Source organism: Geotrypetes seraphini, chromosome 5, assembly GCF_902459505.1.
Source record: "Geotrypetes seraphini chromosome 5, aGeoSer1.1, whole genome shotgun sequence".
Taxonomy (NCBI): Eukaryota; Metazoa; Chordata; class Amphibia; order Gymnophiona; family Dermophiidae; genus Geotrypetes; species Geotrypetes seraphini.
In genome coordinates, this window is record NC_047088.1 from 186454800 (window position 1) to 186468749 (window position 13950).

A 13950-nucleotide genomic window follows, 5' to 3' on the forward strand; every position below is an offset into this window, starting at 1 on the left:
ATCATATACTTTATCTACTGGGAATGTACACAGGCAAAAAAATTATCAGTTTTTTTTCCGATGTTCGTGAAGAACATTCTAATACATTTTTGAACTGTGTGTTAGAATTTTTAGCATATGCAAATCAACTTTAGGTTATGTTTATTGATGATGGGAACTCTTTTGAATTCTAGCTCCCACCTAGCCCCCTCCCACTCGCCCTCCCTCATTTTGCTCCACACTCCTTACTTCTCGTCTCATGCTTACTATCTACCAAGCCTCAAGCTTTTGGGTGACCCCCTAACCAAAAGGATTTGGTGGGCAACCAAAAAGAGCCATCCAGCTCCCTGTTAACGTCAAGATGAGTTCTCAAGCTCTAAATTCCCATTGTACACCATTTTAAGTTACATTTGGTGTATATTACTACCTAATGCAACGCTATGTATCCATGCATTGGCTGGATGGCTATACATGGTAATGTTTGCACATGATGATAATAATAATATCCCCATAACAGCTAATGTAAAACAAAAATGCATCCAAGTGGAATGCAGGTTGCATTCCAATGTTTATGAAGATGGTGGAGATGATCTTTTCAAATATCAATCATAAAAAATCTTCCTGTGGAATCAATTTATAATTAGCCTAATTGTCATTTGCTTAATAGTAGGATGCTTATTTTCACAAAGTATTATTAATTAATGAGAGCTTGCCATTTGGATGTCATTTTCTATTACTGCCAGTTGTTTAATTTGCCCTATTATTTATATTCATCTGTCTCAATTAAACTGTATGTAAGTGAAGGCTAAAAATGACATGCATAGTTGGTAATGTAGGTGACAAAATAATAGACTTCAATAGTGTTAAAATATAAGATTATTTTTACAATTCATAAAGAGTAAGAATGCAATGCAACGAAAGTCATGGTAAAATCAATTTAATATTCTGATTATTGCCATTTTGAAATCAACTACAAGTGATTGAATAAATCGTACTAAGGACAGAGCCCTCATGCAGCATCATTTTGACATGAAACATGCTCATTGTTAGCGTCAGGACCGCAATTTGCATTAAGGCTAAGTAAAGTAATATCTAAAAACTAATATATTTATCATAGAGCAAATAAGAAACAGCCAAGACAAACAGGATGTCATGGATACAGTTAAGGGGAATAGATAATCAGCAGGCTGGGTTGGAGGGCAGAAGAGTAGGGTTAAGGATTGAAGGCTATATCAAAAAGGTGGGTTTTCAGTCTGCCTTTAAACAAGGGAAAGAAAGGGACCTGATGGACAAACTCGGGTAATTCAGTTCACTCAGCGGAGTGTAACCAGGCAGGACCTTTTTCTGAAATGTATTAAATGGGACATTTAGATCCTTGTCTGTGAAAAGTGAAGGCTGATTACCTGCTAGGAGATATTGGGGCCCAGCACAGAGCCCAGTATAGGACCAATCCAGTACACCTAGGAAGTGGACAAGAAGTGGAAAAGTAAGACTAAGGGTAACATAGAGAAACACTGAGTGTAGATAGCTATCTCCTGGAACAGCGTCTCACAGTGATGCAGCTTTTTCTTTCAGTCAGTGAAGCCTATTCTCTTCATGTATCCTAGAAAAAGCTCTTCATACTCCTCTAGCAGCAAAAATACAGAATTTTAGCAAAGTATTATTACCTAACACTCTCAAACCCAGGGATACAAAGAGATATATTAAATCAATGTACTGAAGGGAATAGACTTGGTGGAAAAGGACAGGTTATTCACTCTCTCCAAGGTAGGGAGAACGTGAGGGCACTCTCTAAAGTTGAAAGGGAATAGATTCCGTGTGAACGTAAGGAAGTTCTTCTTCACCCAGAGAGTGGTAGAAAACTGGAACACTCTTCCGGAGTCTGTCATAGGGGAAAACACCCTCCAGGGATTCAAGTCCAAGCTCAACAAGTTCCTGCTGAACTGGAATGTACACAGGTAGGGCTAGTCTCAGGGTGCTGGCCTTTGACCAGTGGGCTGCCACGTGAGCAGACTATTGGGCACAATGGATCACTGGTCTGACCCAGCAGCGGCAATTCTTATGTTCTTATGTTCTTAAACAGTGCTAAAAAGCAGCCAGTGCTATCTCTAATGCCAGTCTTTCCTAATCACCGCGGCTACTTTTAGTCTTAATTGGAACCATTAATTGAAAATTGTAATTAAACTGCATTTAAATCTCAATTGATTAGATGGTAGACATATAACTTGGTAAGTACCTACCACTTTGAGGTAGGCGTCTACTCCAAGGCGCCTACCAGAAAGTAGTCATGGTTAAGGGCAGATTGTGGGTAGATCTCGGGTGTGTTTTGATTTAGGAACACTCATATAGGCCAAGAAAACCCTAGCATAAATAGAGTACGTCTAAGGTTTCAACATCTATCTGTGCCCAGACTGCTCTAGGCAATACTAGGCATGACTGTATAAACAGCACCTAGCTTATGATTGAAACTTGCACATCTTGGTGCCTACATGTTAGGCACTGTTTATAGAATCAGAGCCTAAATGCACCTCATTGAGGCACCTAAATAGGGAAGCCAATTTATAGAATTGCTGCTTTATTGTATTAAATTAGGGTTCAGAAAAATAGTAGCCATTTTGTTCAGTGTATAGCCTGACTATATGGTGCATTGTACAGCAGTGTAGCTTTTGTAGGTTCCAAAGAAATATTTTTGTACTCTAGTATGTAAATATAGCCTTTCTAAGTGCAAGGCACACAAAGTGGTTTACCTAGCTTAAAACTTTTTCAATTCAACCATAGAATATATTTAGCTTCAATTAAATCTTACTAAGCAAGATTTTCAACTTGAAGGTTATAATAAATAAAGTTCAACAGAGTTCTTCAGTCTTATTTTTACAACATTGAAAATTGCATATGCTTAGAAACTGAATGTAATTATTTTCTTATGGTTTGGAATTTCAAATTTATCCATACGTACATTATTTATAAATACTTCACAACTACATTTGTACCAAGTCTGTTGTCTAACTTGCAGAAAATAGCAGTGTTTTAGGACAGCAACCATCAATCATGTTTCCAGAAATTTCGAAGCTTTGCATTGTTCTTTGGTGATAAAACTGTGCAATGAGTTTTTTTTAAAAGCTCCACATGAAACTTCTCAGAGATTATTCTTAAACATGGAACTTGCTGAGCCATCAAAAAATGTCAGACGTGGCTATACATCTGAATTACAAGTGATACAGCGGATATGGAAGCTCAAATATCTGATCTGAGATTTTCTTTGATAAAGTTGGAATAAAGTTGGAAAAAAATAATAGTATGGCCAAGATGTGAACAAAGAATAAGCAGAGGTCAATATTCAAAATAATAAAAGTAGATAACTTTGGAGTCCATTGCAGAAATCATTAATGCTGAAAATTTGAGGCTGTTTTTGGATATGTTGCCAAATGTCTCAATGTCCAGCAAAATGTGTATGCCTTTAGGAGGAGGAGAGCCAGAAAAAGTGCTGGGAGAAGGCCAAAAGGTATCCAAATATTGCCTATTTTGATTGTTGTTCATTAGGCTGTATCAAATGAGCAAATATAGTTTTTAAGCCTATAGAATTATAACAAGCGACATCAATATAGAAATAGAAGCTTTTACAAAGGTGCACTAGCGTTTTTAGTGCACACAATGGATTAGTGCGCGCTACCCAAAAAACTACCACCTGCTCAAGAGGAGGCGGTAGCGGCTAGTGCACATGGCATTTTAGTGCACGCTATTCCGTGGATTAAGGCCCTAACGCACCTTTCTTAAAGGAGCCCTTGGTCTTTGGGTTCAGTGGGCAGCACTATACGTACATGTCATTAAGAGTCAAGGTCTCCTGAGGTGCTTGGGTCTACAAAATTTGTTAGCCTAAGAAATGTTTTTCTGGAGGGCACTTCACAACTAGGGATAAGTAGAATGTAAACTGATCTTCATCCCTACTAGCTATGATTTAGAGCAGCACAGAAGTATCATTGGCACATATTTCAGGGTTCCAAAACCTGGAATAATCTACCATTGTATCTACGTCAGATCTCTTCCTACTGCCCTGTCAGGAAAATATTAAAGACTTATCTCTTCTCTTTGTCCGTCACTTGTAACCTAAGAATCTTGCTGTAATTGTACTGGAAAATTTAGGACTCTTAGGGGTCCTTTTATAAAGCTGCGGTAGGGGTTTAACACGTGTTAAACCACCTGCCGCGCTAGCCGCTAACGCCTGCATTGAGCAGATGTTAGTTGTTTAGCCGGCCACGGGGGTTAGCGCGTGATGAAATGTCTGACGCGCTAACCCCGCTAGTGCGGCTTGATAAAAGGGCCCCTTATTGTAAGTTGCAATGAATCCTTGTCGAAATTTGGGGGAATATAAGAAATTGGATGGTATGGTATATAGTTAGAGCATTCAATCTTATTCTGTTTATGCCAGTAGATGATGTTCTAAAATACTAGAAAATCTGACATAATTCAGCAACATTATCCAAATTTGATTAGGGCCATTGAATATCCCTTTCACGGGCATTTATCTGATTAGCAGAACCTGGTAAGCAAATAACTACCTTTGAAAATCTACCCCTTTATATATATATTCAGTGGCCAGTAGGAAAAAACAAATACTGAAGTCCCACAATGTACATGTGCCCACTTACGCAGGTCAATGGTTGGCATAAATGGGTGTCTGTAAATGTAGCAAACTAGCTGTCTAATAGTATTCTATAAGGTCTGCAAATCAGTGAGACACCCATGTTACTCCCAAGCTCCACCCACATGTATGTGCCCCCCCATGCAGATGCACATGATGCTACTTACTTGAGCCCTTTTTTATAGCTTACTTCAAACAAGTGAAAAAAAAAACAACCCTAAACAGAATCAAAGCATAACTAAAAACACAAAGCTCCTGAGATATCAAAACAAGGAGAGCATTGACACTATTGCAAAGATAAAACATATGATGAAAGAGAAAAATTCAGTAAGTAGCAACTTGTTTTGATATCTCAGGAGCTTTGTGTTTTTAGCATACTAGCTTATACATGTGTATGTGCACATATATGCATATACATTATGAGATAAATTCTATAACCAGCACCAAAATTTAGGCATCGGTAGGCACCCTGCCAATGGTCAGAAATGGCAGGGTTGAAATGCCTACCGATGCCTAAATAAAGGTGGCTAAAATGGCCACTCAAATCATGGCTAGGTAGTCGCTTAAGGCCATGGAATGCCAAAGTAAGCATGGCCAACACCCGAAGTGGTGTTAGGCAATCTAAAACGGCTATCCAGCCGTGAATCACACCAAGAAAGGAGGCTGAAATATAGGCCTGGGTAACCCTGGCCTACATTTTAGCCTCCTATCTTTGCCTAGACCTCAGCAGCCGATTGCGGCAGGAGAATCCCCCCTCCCCCACCAGCAGAGCGGCAGATTCCCCAAAGCCGCGATTCTTAGGTGCCAGTTACAGAATTGTGGCTTTAAGGAGTCTATGCCACTCAGCTGATTTTGGAGGGGGAAATTCCCCTGCCACGATCAGCTGAGACCGGCCGTGGCAGGGAACTCCCAATACTCAACCTCTAATCAGACGGCAGGAGAGATGCCTACTCCCTCCTGCCGGCAGCCCCTCCGAACATCCCTGGCAGGAGGGATGCCCTAGAGATTGTGATAACCACAGCTATTTTGTGCATGCCCAGCCAGAGTTTTAATTACTTTGAAGTTAACAAAGCTCTTCTCGCTTTCACTAATCAAGAAAAAAATTCTATATTTTTGCAGTTTGGATATTTATTTATGATACCAGTAGGTCTCACAGTAGGATTTATTTTTCTCCCTTCCTTCAATCTCCAGTACCGCTTGACCTGCTCTACCCTCCCATTCCTTTTCCTCCATATCCCCACAGCAAAATGTCAGTATCTTGTGCTTTACGACATGATATCTTGAGATCATGTTACCTATGCCTCTCCATTTACGGCTGCAGTCACTGCACACTACCTTCGAGCTGGCAGTAGAACATAAGAATAGCCTTACTGGGTCAGACCAGTAGCCCATTCTCATGGTGGCCAATTCAGGTCACTAGTACCTGCCAAAACCCCCATGTCTTTCTCAATAACAGACAGGTTAGTGCAGGGTTTTTTTTCCCCACTGTTTCTTTCAGCATTGGGAGGTAATAGCTAATTACCTCATAAGAAGTTTCAAAGTTTTATTAAAAATTTGATAAAATGCTTATAAGAAATTTCTAAGCAATTTATAATAAAATAATAATAAAATCAAACAAACAAACAAAACATATAGACATTACTAAGACAAAATACTCACAGGGAAAAAAAAGGTAAGAGGGGAGGAACTCTAATTTTTTTTTATAGGAAAGTAAACAGTAATGGTAAACAACAGTAGGGAGGGGATAGGTTAATAGCCTTAAAAGGCTAGTTTGAGGTTGTTAAGGACCTGTCTAGAACTGAAATTGCACAGTAAAGAATCTCAAGGATTCCCATTTTTCAATGGTTTAATTCTGAAAAACATCTTTGAATAATAAGAACATAAGAATAACCTTACAGGGTCAGACCAATGGTCCATCAAGCCCAGCAGCCCGTTCTCACAGTGGCCAATCCAGGTCACTAGTACCTGGCCAAAACCCAAAGAGTAGCAACATTCTATGCTACCAATCTAGAGCAAGCAAAGGCTACCCCCATGTTTTTCTCAATAATAAGACTATGGACTTTTCCTCCAGGAAATTGTCCAAACCTTTCTTAAAACCAACTACGCTATCCACAACCTTAGGAAAGGTGTTCCAGAGCTTAACTATTCTCTGGGTGAAAAACAGTTTCCTCCTATTGATTTTAAAAGTATTTCCCTGTAACTTCATCGAGTGTCCCCTAGTCTTTGTACTTTTTGATGGATTAAAAAATTGATCCACTTGTACCTGTTCTACTCCATTCAGGATTTTGTAGGTTTCAGTCATATCTCCCATCAGCCATCTCTTTTCCAAGCTGAAAAGTCCTAACCTCTTTAGTCTTTCCTCACAAGAGAGGACTTCCATCCTCTTTACCATCTTGGTTGCTCTTCTTTGAAGCTTTTCTAGCGTCACTATATCTTTCTTGAGATAAGGAGACCAGAATTGAATGCGACCAGATGAGGTCGCATCATGGAGCGATACAGGGGCATTATAACATTCTTAGTCTTGTTAACCATCCTTTTTTTAATAATTCCTAGCATCCTGTTTGCATTTTTGGCTGCTGCCACACATTGAGTGGAAGGTTTCATCATATTGTCTACGATGACACCCAGATCCTTTTCTTGGGTGGACTCTAGCATCTGGTAACTGTGATTTGGGTTATTCTTCCCAAGATGCATCACTTTGCATTTGTCCACATTAAATTTCATCTTCCATTTGGATGCCCAGCCTCCCAATTTCCTAAGGTCCGCCTCTAATTTTTCACAATCTGCATGCGTTTTAACAACTTTTTACAGTTTAGTGTCATCTGCAAATTTAATCACCTCACTTGTTCCAATCTCCAGATCATTTATAAATAAGTTAACTAGCACCGGTCCTAGTACAGACCCCTGCGGCACTCCACTGTTTACTCTCCTCCATTGAGAAAAATTACCATTTAACCCTACCCTCTGTTTTCTATCATTTGTATTAGTTTGACTACATCTACATGCTATTTGCAGTGATCTTAAGCACCCACACTAGTTCCTGCACTGGTGCCCTCTGAACATTGTGCACAGCCTAATGCTGGCACTAGTCTGGTGCTATTTGTCTCTAGCGCTGGTGTTAAATTCTGACCATGAGCCCATGAGGTAGTTGGTGTGCATTAACAATTAATGCAGAAGTCAGGCTGTTAGGTATTAGCTTGTCCATGAGCGCTTGCTAGCACATTTTTTTTGTGTTGAAAATTCCTCTCTCTTCCTGTGATGTATATATTTTGAAATATGAATTTATAATAATAATAATAGCTTTATTTTTTTCTAAACCGCCACAATCTTGTGACTTCTAGGCGGTTTACAGTGAAGAAAGCTGTACAATCAGCGAACTACAGTGATCACAGAGTACAATTAGTGAGAAACATAATATTAGCATGTTACAGTGAAGAGGGCAGGACAGCCAGCAAATTTCAGAATACAAATGGCGAAAAATGTCACTAAAAAGTCAGTGTCTAGGAGATAAATCTATCGAACAGAGCTGTCTTAATTTCTTTCCGAAAAGCGCCGTAGGTCAGCCTGGCTCTGTTGATGAAATTGCCTAGCCAGGTTTGCTGTTTGCTAGCTTGAAACTTAAAGGTTCTGTCCATAAAGGATCTGTATTTGCAATCAGTGATCTTAGGATAGGCAAAGAGTTTGCGATTTCTGGTTGTCCTCTTGGGGATGTATAGTTCGAAGTATGGTAAGAGATAGGTGGGGGCCATTCCCCACATCAGTTTATAGCAAAAGCAAGAGAATTTGAATAGTATTCGTGCCTCCATTGGCAACCAGTGTAGCAGTTTGTAGTAGGGACTAATGTGTTCATTTTTCTTTAGTCCGGATATTAAGCGGACGGCCGTGTTTTGCACTATTCTTATTCCAAGGCCCGAAACTAATTATACTTTCCACCTTGAATCTCATGTACTGACATAATGTATCTTTATTGTAACCCATGTACTGACTAAATGTATCTTTATGGTAACCCATCTGTATCCCTTACACTGACAAAATGCACCTTGATAGTAAACCACTTGTATTTTAACCCACTTGCATCCCATGTACTGACAAAATATATCTTTACTGTAACCCACTTGTATCCCATGTACTGACAAAATGAATCTTTAATGTAAACCACTTGCATCCCATGTACTGATTAAATGTATCTTTATTGTAAACCGTTTCTATCCCATGTACTGTCAAATGTATCTTTATTGTAAACCGCTTCGAACTTCACGGTATAGCGGTATATAAGAAATAAATTAATATTATTATTATTAATTTTCTCACTTTTTTTTAGGTATACCCACATAAATGATGTTGTAGTAGTCTAGGGTAGATAGAATCTTTGACTGAACCAGTAGTCTAAAAGAAAGAGGGTTGAAATATTTTTTGATGGTTTTTAATTTCCAATGAAATTAATTGAATTTAGAAGTAATTTTATGTTAAGAACTAATACAGCTTAGAAAATAGACCTTGAAAATGTGTTTGCTATATAAAATTGTCCATTTCAGGATTAAAACATCAACACTTATTTGTTAACTAGCAATTTTGATATATTTATAACCTCTGAATACAAGTCATAGTCTTTCTAAGATTTACAAATGCCAACATTATGTCTGTGACAAAATAATTGAATTTGGATGGTATCATGTATTAAAAAGATTTACACAAGAAAGCCTAGAAAGCAGAAAACCATAAGAACAGCCATGCTGGATCAGACTTTTGGTCCATCTAGACCAGTTTCCTGTTACCAACCAGAGTTCCATAAATCCCACAATGTAGAAAACACAGTGTAGGAAGACAAACGATCCATGGACAAGAAATATTAAGGAGCTGTTTATTCACAAGAAAGCCCAACACCTCCCTGCATTAGGGATCCAGAATCTGTCAACCCTTAAAAACTCATTGGTTTATATCAGAAATAAATAAGTGAAACAAACTTTAAAATGAGCGATCAAATCTCAGCACGGTCCTGGTACAAAGACTGCTAAGAAACACTCCCAGACCAAGATTTCAAGATTTTATTTTGATTTGATGAATCACTTATTTACATTACTAAGCGATTTACAAATTTAAAAGGTATAAACATATACCAGTTTAATCTTTAAATATAATGGGCTTAACTGACAGACTTACAGACTAAAAGATACATAAGGTAAGAAGGGCAGAACTACAATTGTTTATATTAGAATATAGGAGAAGACATAAATGGAAAGAACAATAGGGAGGTAAAGTAGAAAATAAGGAAGGACTAAAATAAACTTTGAACATGACTAAAGATTAAAAGCATCTTTAAAAAGAAAACTCTTCAGATTGCCTTTAAAGCAATTTAAGTCATTTTCTACTCTTATATACATGGAAGTTTTAGATGTTCAAATCCTGGCTTTATAAAATCAAAAACTTGGACGTGCATGCAATATGGATGTTTAAATGCTGAATTTCAGATGTCCAAAAGACAAATATAGCTTTTAAAATTAGGGCCACAATCATATAAGTTTTTAGAGAGTGGAAATTTTGAGTGTCAAGTTATCAAAGCACACCATATTAGGTTATGTTCTGCATAAACAGCTCTTTAATATCTCTTGTCCAAGTATGTGTCATTTGATCACTTCCACTGTGTTTTCTACAAAAGTTTACACTAGCTACTTATTTCATTGTATCTACAGAAATGCATTTAGGAAAAATGTATAGAAGGGGATGAATCACACTTCATAAAATGTATTTGCTTTATATTATTTAATCTTTAAAAATATGCAAAAGTAATTAGAATTGGTTAGCTTGTCATCTAATGTTGCTTTCAGCACTTTAATAATCAGCTCCATAAAACTAGGAAATGTTCAATTATAGTGCTGGCAATAATTGCATTTATTATAACTGCTCTTGATAAAGTATATTTAATGGCACTTACAAGCCCTGACATATTGCAGTCGTTTTAAATTGTAAAATACAAAATCCAGATTTAGCCAAGATATAAAGAATTTTTTTATACTTGTAAGCAGAACTATTTGAGATGCTTGAGCTCCCCTGAGATGAACAATTATTCTCTGAAAAGTTCTTATTGTTATTGTCATGCTACAAATTCCACATAAGTTAAATGTACATTCACTATAACTTACTTATAGCTAACAATCAAGAAAAAAAAAATTAAAGCACGAGAAACATAAATCAGTGCTTCCTTCACTATCTCATGTTCAAAGCTTATACAAAAATATTTGGACAGTTTGACAAGTTCCTGGAGGAAAAGTCCATAATCTGCTATTGAGACAGATATGGAGGAAGCCAATGCTTGCCCTGAGATCGGTAGCATGGAATATTGCTACTATTTGAGTTTCTGCCAGGTGACCTGGCTTGGCCACTGTGGACAACTATTCCATCCTACCCAGTCCCTGGGTCTCACTCTCAATCCCACCCAAGCCCCAACTCCACTCAATCCACCCAAGCCCCAACTCTTAGAGACTGTCTCCTACCCAATCCTACAGTTGACCACTAAATCTGAATACCTGCTCTTCCATCTCCCCTTATTTCTAGTTTCTGCCCTCTTGCCTATTTAATAATAATAATAAAATTTATTTTTATATACCGCCAGACCACGAATGGTTTTAGGCGGTTCACAGCAGATAAGGCTGAACATCTAGCAAATATAAAGTTAAAAAGATACATCGATTTCTAGAATGTGCACAATACATGTATTTAAAAAGCATTAGGAAGTTTGGAATACAAATTTGTCAAATAGTTGTATCTTTGATAGTTTTCTAAAAAAATAATAGGATGAGACGCCTGGCATTATTTTGCCAAAGCAGGCATTCATTTTAGCTGCCTGGAAAGAAAGAGTTCTCTTGAGAAATCTCTTCAAACGACACGATCTGACAGTAGGATATGTGAATAACTGGACTCTACATGTGGGTTTATTGGAGTGATTTAAAAAGAAATGGGAAACAAGGTAACCTAGGGACATACCGAAGATTGATTTGAAGCAAATACATGCGAATTTGAATAAAACTCTAGCCTCAATCGATAGACAGTGTAATTTTTGGTAATGAGGAGTAACATGCTCCCATTTTTTCAGACCAAAAATCAGGCGGACAGCAGTGTTTTGAACCACTCTTAGTTTTTAAGATTTTCTTATAGGTGCCCAGGTAGATTACATTACAATAGTCAAGGATACTCAGTATCGATGACTGAACTAACAAACAAAAGGAAGCTGTATCAAAATATTTCTTAATGGTTCGGAGTTTCTAAAGAACTGAGAAACATTTCCTGAGTAACAAATCTGTGTTTTTTTTCTAAGGGAAGGTGTCGATCTAAAGTCACTCTCAATATTTTTATGAACTGTTCTGTAGGATGGTCAAAACCATTCAGATGTATAATTGATGCTTTAATCTTGTCACTAGGACAAAAATTTAGGTTTTTCAGGGTTCATTTTCAATTTGAAATCAATCATCCAGAATTCAATCTGTTTCAGAATAGTTGCTATAAAATTTGTTATCTCAACTGTCAGACACATTAGGGGGATGACTATAATGATGTCATCAACATAAATATAAAACCTAAGATTTAAACTTTGCAAGAAGTTTCCCAACCATGCAAGGTAAATGTTAAACAGGGTTGGAGAGAAAGGTGAGCCTTGAGGAACCCCGCATATGTTTACCCAATGATAAGAGAGTTTATCATCCTTGAACACTTGGTATGATCTACTGCCCAGGAAACCTCAGAACCGGTTCAGGACATTTCCCGAAATACCAATTGATTCTAAGCAGTCCGTTAAAATAGTATGGTCGACCAGATCAAAAGCGCTACTTAAATCAAGTTGCAAAATCAAAGTGCTTGTACCCTGACTAAATAATGTGTGGAGATAATCTAACAGAGAAGCCATGACTGTTTTGATACTGAAACCCGACTGAAAACCTGACTGGTTATCATGTAATAAATTAAATTTATCTAAATAGATAATCAGTTCCAAGTTAACCAGACCTTCCAGCAATTTAGGACTCCTTTTACAAAGGTGCATTAGGGCCTTAACACGCGGAATAGCGTGCGATAAATTGTCACGCACGCTAGCCGCTACCACCTCCTCTTGAACAGGTGGTAATTTTTCAGGTAGCGCGCGCTATAGCATGCGCTAATCTGGTGCGTGCGCTAAAAACGCTAGTGCACCTTTGTAAAAGGAGCCCTTAGTAAACAAAGGAATGCTAGCAATAGGCCTATAATTAGAAGCCAAGGCATCTTTCATGACATTTGGGGGACAGCTGTCCAGTCTACAAAAAGAGTTTGCATACTTGTAAAACTTACAGAAAGATTGCCAGTTAGGAGCTGCAAACTTATCCCAGCACATATTTGGCCCCATTCACAGCATCCATTTCTCTTGAGTCTCTTTCATTTGAAAGGAAGCTCTGAAATGAGAGGGATAGGATGAAGTTAAGAGGTGATAGGCTCAGGAGTAGTCTAAGGAAATACTTTTCTACGGAAAGGGTGGTAGATTCATGGATCAGTCTCCCGGAAAAGGTGGTGAAGACAAAGACTGAGCCTGAATTCAAGAAAATATGGGATAGGCACATGGGATCTCAGAGAGAGGAAGAGATAATGGTTATTTTGGATGGGCAGACTGGATGGGCCATTTGGCCTTTATCTGCCGTGATGTTTCTATGTTTCCCCATATTTTCTACTCCCCTTCCCCAGCATCAGTCCATTTACTTTCTTCCATAATATTTACCCATCATGCTTTTCTTCCTCCTTACCACAGTTAATCCCTCTGCCCCTCCCTTTCTACTACACACACACAATATCTGCTCTTCTCTCTCCTTTTCACCCGCAGAATCTGCCAGCATTATTTCCAGTTCCAGAATTATTCCCTTTCTTCCAGCTTCAGCCTCCTTCTTCCAAGATCAGTCCCCTTCTTATGCCTCAACTCCCTTTTTCCAGCCTCAGAATCAGCCCCAGCCCCCTTTTCCAACCTGCTTCTAGCTTCTGGTTTAATTAAGTGCCTGCTCTTGCTTTTCAATCTTGCTTGACAGCCTGTGGTGCAGGGGCAGTGCTGGCTAAAGAAAGACAGAACGTTGGGAGCATAGGAACAACCTCCTCGTGCTGTAAAGGATGAGTCAGTAATGTAAGACTTTTGACACTCTTAAACTCTGGTGCCCTGATCTATTGACTCCCTGGTTTCCCAGCCCTGTTCCACCACAATAATTAATGCATTCAAATTATTTTAAAACCAAAACAAACAAAGAAGATATGAACAGCCCGCAAAAAGCCAACAAGATCCAAACATGTGAGAGTCAAACAGGCACAATGGAGAAAAGTGAAGTAGCCAA